Genomic DNA, 6043 nt, shown 5'->3' on the forward strand with positions numbered 1-6043 from the left:
CGCACACTTTAGAGATTGGAGACTGTTTGTTTTATCGAATTATCCACAAAATGTGCTGTATAAAAAGATCCGGCAGCGTTTTAAATAATCGATACACAAGTTTGTGTCTTGAAAAACATTGACTTGATTTGTTTTTAGTAATTTACAGCGAGTGCTTCTGTACCGTATTATTGTAGAGAAAGTTGTGAAATAACTGCACAATTCTATTGTTCAGACACGATTAGTGCCTGAGCCCCTTTCCGATGATGATCATCGAGCCCAATTGTGTGCTAGTACCTGGTGTAACCGAAGTAAACCAATCAAGATCGATATTTAAAAAAATTTATGCCATTATTCCTGGTGTAATAAGAGAGCGTGAAGATTTTCATGATCATCAGGACTTCCTAATTTTCCTATACAATTTTCCATGTTAAACGATCGTAACTATGTGATGTTTCCGATAAAAACACAAAACTTATTAAACAACAAAAACTTTTATCGTACTCTGTGAACAGCGTTGATTTATGAAATTTTTTTCATTCAATAATGCAATTTTTTCATCTCTGCAGCCATAATTGATACTATATTTAATTGTTGAAGTAGTGTTTGAGAGTATTCGAAACAATTAATACCCGATGAATAAAACACACAAAATTACGATTGAAAATATTTAACAAATAAGAAGCAATAAATAGTAATTATTAACAAATTTTACAATAGCTGGAAATTTGGAAAAATTTTAATAATATATTAAAATATAAAGCGTCAAGTGATGAAATTTTATAAAAATACAAGTAATTATAATTTACTTTAAATTCTACTTACAATTCGCGAAATATTTGATTTTCAATTCGATTCTCGATTTGGAATTCACTCACAAGAGCATTCTGATGTATTGTAGAAGTTGTACCAAAAGTCTGCATCCACACTCCTAAAGAGATGTACTGTACTGTACTTGTGATATATGTACTGTACATAAGTAACATTGTTTGTCATAAGTGACTATTTATACGTGCATTCTATTTACTAGTGCCCATTTAGACAATATTTTATGACCTATATAATGGAATTATCTTGTTTTTAAGATAATACACTAGATATAAATTAAGTACAGTAGACTTTTTATATTCTAATGTTTTCAGAAAACTGTCGCGACGAAAAACTCTCTTCGCTATTTATTGCACGGTTAAATACTGCGGTGATTTATTTAATTAATGTTTCTGCGTTGTATAGTATAGAGTTATACGTTTAAATATTAATAATTGATTTAATTGATAAAAACATTTGATATCGAAGATGAATATGATGAAAACATTTTAATTGTGTGTCTTTATATTTTGAATAACAAACCATGTACACATAAATTTTGGGTGTTTCCATGTTAGGCCTGGGCATAAATGATTCTGCTAAACGTCCCTTACACATCTAGGTGTAGCGAAGACTCATCAAACACATTTATATTCATGGTCCCTAAAATTTAATTTTTGTTGAGTTTACTTATGATGTATGAAAATAATATTTTAAACATTAATGTGGAATCTTCCATAAGCGCTAAACATTGGCAACGGGTTCGCACCTGACTATGTAGAGTGTTTTGGGTTTTCTTAACATGTAAAACACCGACATAGAGGGCAGATTCTCATAGGAAATCCTCCCGAAAGATTTTATATGTGTATATCACTAAAAGTCTGTGCTCGTTGGTTAAATACAGCAAAAAGGCGCAACAAACTGCTACATTTTAAAGGTTTAAGTGCAATATTAAAATTATCTGGCATTCCCTATAACTTCTGAATACTGGGCGGTTCAACGGGTCGTGGGTGAGCAGTACATAAATATTAATCTAATTATTACGTCGACAATGTGAGTTCTAATTACTTGAAATTTATTATTTGTATAGTATAACTTATATAAAAGAGAATAATCGTTTATCTGTTCTCTATACACTTCTAAATCCCTCGACTGATACGTATTTTACCCATCTTCCTGAGGAGTATATAAAACACCACTTTTTCCTATCACGGGTATCTTCTATTGTATATGAATTTTAATAGTAAGTGATCCAACGACTACTCTAATAAATAATAAAAATCTACGTTATAGTATAATTTAAAATAATTTTTTTATGAATTTCACTGCTTTATAAAGAACTAGCAGGTAGGCCCGGCGTTGCTCGGGCAAAAGTAACGATAGCGAAGATTAAGATTATTACGTTATAGTCACAAAAGAAAAACAGCAATTTCATCAACGAACTATTTCTAAAGAAAGGTCGAATTTGAAAATCGAATGTTCTGATATTGTACGATTTTCACGACGTGTTCTGATTATATCGTTCGATTTTCATCGAATGTTCTAAAGAAGAAAGGTCGAGAGAAACCGAACTAATCTGTTTAAATTTGAAAATCGAATATGTTCTAACATATTACTCTTTTTCTTTTTTCTTTTTTTCCAGAGCTCGTAAATCTTGCACGTCGCTTTCTCTCGTTCTCCATTGTTACTTCACACTATCATCGTTACTTAACACTTTGCTACTTAAATTTGGTACCCTAACTGTGTACCAAATTTCAACTTTCAACTCCTAACCGTTTTAGAGAAAATTAAGGTTATTACGTTACAGTCAACCTTACCCGTTTTCACAGAATGCAAGAATTGGGTCCCCCCTGTTTTCAGATTAATTACAAAATTTTTAGATGGGTCTAAAAATATGTTCGATTTCCCGCAAAAACGTAAAAACCGCATCTGCGTCTTGCAGGTCGCTTTCTCTTAACAATTTCATTGTTACTTAACACTTCCATTGTTGATGGAAGTGTTAAGCCTTAATCCTGTCCTTTTCCCCCGTGGTAAGGTATTTCCAAAAATCCCTTTTTAGTGTGCGTTCTCGTGACGTACCCTGTGTACCTGTGGCGTGCCGTCATTGGAAGCGATGAAAGCGCTGTTTCTACCTTCCAATGACCTTCCCTTATATTTTATAAAATTCAAATTTTCTTATTTTAACGTACTTCGAATTTATTAAAATTAATATTTTATTATAACTGCATTATGTATCTTTTACAAATTTCTATACTACGTGTGAAAAAAACGATAAGATTGCTATCGTATATTCGAATAATTCGGTGGCGGAAGGAATGTCGAAACCGGGTCAGTTTCTAATCAGCCAGATTATATAGGCATTAGCACATGCGGTTTACAGAGCACCAACCTCACCCGGTTTAGCCGGTAGAAGCGACACACGCATAAAGCATCCAATTTTATATCCCGGACCGGTTCTGGGCTGTTAGCCGCCTGCCTGCTAGATATTCGGCCGCCCTCGCCCCATTATGTGAATTGCGAGTGGAATTATAACTTAACTTCATCGACAGGAGTTTACTGGCATGTTTTTATGATAGTTCTGTATAGTTGACGGGAGTTAAAAAAAATCCATTAAAATATTTGATATATTTATTCCACGTTTATTCCTCTCCCCCATCTTATATTACTTACGGATTTCAATGTTAAACCGGTGATATTACGATTATGGTATGTCCCATCTGTAAGGGAATGCAGAAAAAACGTGCACAATTCTTGTACAGTGTTAAAAAATTAACTGTTACTTTGGCAGCATCATTTACAACCAAATTTAATGAATGAGACGTACGTACAATGGTACAAAAAACGCTCTACAATTTATTTTCCTTAAATTTACGATTTATATATCCGTTATCATAAAAGTTTGTCTTCCAATGTTTTCCCAAGACTACAGATATTCGAGTACAAAGTAACTGGTTTCGACTTATTTTTACTAAGAAGTAGTTAAATAATTAAGAGATTAGGGAATGGGGACATAAATAAAACCCTGCCGAAAGAGCCAGAATTTTACTTAAACAAAAGCTCAACCCAACCAATCACTAGCTCAGTACAGTAAGGAACTGATTTCCGTGTACACTTGGTATTAAAACGAATTAGAAAACAAATGACTATTAAGTTTAACATATTTAGATTTTTACAGCTATGGTGAGAAACGTTTAAAACTTACAACAGCCCTGTCGCGTCCTTTGAGATATACTAGTGACGCGACAAAAGAGGCATTTGACATTGACCGGTATCGGTCGGCACCCTCGGGATTTGGCAGCCCGCGTGCATGCACGCGCCCACATGCGTGCATGCACGTGTAATGAAAAAGAAAACATTATTAAAAGAGAAAGACCAATGCCTAAATTATATATAAATACGTCCACAAAAAATTTCGACATTTTGACGATAATATTTATGACGAATGACGATTCTTTCGTAAAATTGAAGCAATTTGGAAATCAAAGCGGAATAAAATTTAACTTTAGTAGACAATATAAAATAAATATTGAAAATTATAACGAGATAATCACGATTAATAGATATATCTAAATTAATAGATGTTATATGTTTTTTCTCAAAGCGAGAATTGGCATTTAGAGGGCGTAGGGAATTTATTGAATCTAATAAGAAAGTTCGATATAATTACCTCTGTTATTTATTAAGTACGTCAGATAATCTATTAAAAATTCATGTAAAGAAGTATACGGTTTTTACTGGCTTATCGAACAAACGAATACGAACGGGCCCTGACGCGCAATTAATTGATTGCCCCTGTAAGTCGGCTTCTTACAGAAACGCGACTTCCCTATCATCAAATGTCACGGCACGCCACTGCTGTGTACCAAATTTCAACTTTCAACTCCTAACCGTTTGGGCTCTGCGCTGATTATTTATTATTATTGTGTTGGGTTAAGTCAGAGATACTCGGTTAACACCGGTGGCTGTGTACTATGCCGGACCAAAGTCAAGGCATAGTACACAGCAACATTATTATTGTTGTTATTATTATTATCAACTCGTCTCGATTATATATTATCACACTGCCCGCCCTTTTTGGTCATTATTCATAATGCCCGATTAATCACTTTGTCCATAACATATATATATATAGATAAGAATGGTTGTAAACTTGGTCAATACAGATAGCGTGCGTTTTCACACGAATGCCCGGCATTATTTTCTTTTGTTTCTAGACAATAGAAGGAACAAGGCGGTGATTATCATCTTTACAAATTAATTTTATTCTAATATTAAATGAATTGTGTTTAAGGTAAGTACTTATTCAATAATTATATTTAAGAAAGAGGGGGAAAGAAAGGAAGAAGCTCTGAAGTGTCGTAGATTATACTTAAGAATAAATCTGTCTCTTCTTTTCTTTTGTCACGTACAGAAATTTTATAGAAATTTTCTAAACATGCGATCAATTAAATGCTTTGAAAATACTTTCCTTTATTTAAAATTATACGTAACGCGATAATATAAATGTAAACAAGAGGTAAAAGAAAGAATGCTTGATAACAAGTATTGATCGCATATAAGGCATAGAAAAGACAAAAGACTAATATTTTAGTGTTGTATAATATAAAATTATTTATTAATTTTAGCGATTTTTAGTAACTTTTTCTAGCTTAAAATCGTCGGAATCTGAAACTCGAGGAGCGGTAGGCTGATGCCTACCGTCCCTCGAGTTTCAGATTTTTCTTTGAGCATTCAGGAAAAAACGCATTGAATTATTTAAATCTATTTAGAATCCTGATTCGATGTTTGTCCATTTAATCAATTTGCAGAGAAATCGATTAGAAATTTCAATTTTATTTTGCATACAATGCACGATGTATTAAACATATTTTAAAATGAAGCTTCAAATTAATCAATACTTTCCTCTTGTCACGCTATTTTAAATATATAATTACTGATTCTACTGTTTAATACGCAAACAGTTGTCACTCCGCGAAGTAAAGATTTTGTTACCTCTTTTGTCTGTCAGGTAATTCTTAATCAGAGTGCACCTAATAGCTGAACCACTCAAGGTATTAGGCTATTGCTCTGGGGCACCCAGGAGCTAGTTCGGGCGAGTAATTTCAAAACTATTAGTGGATGACCCATTCCAAATATGTCAGGGTCCGTCCCTCATTACCTATTGTGGTGACAACCGCTAATGGGGACAACTTCATGCTCATGGAAGAAATGCACCATTCGTTCTCAGAAGGCGAAATAATTCAAAATTGAAGGAGAA

The sequence above is a fragment of the Centruroides vittatus genome, unplaced genomic scaffold (genome assembly GCF_030686945.1).
Source record: "Centruroides vittatus isolate TY-2023 unplaced genomic scaffold, ASM3068694v2 contig_794, whole genome shotgun sequence".
Taxonomy (NCBI): Eukaryota; Metazoa; Arthropoda; class Arachnida; order Scorpiones; family Buthidae; genus Centruroides; species Centruroides vittatus.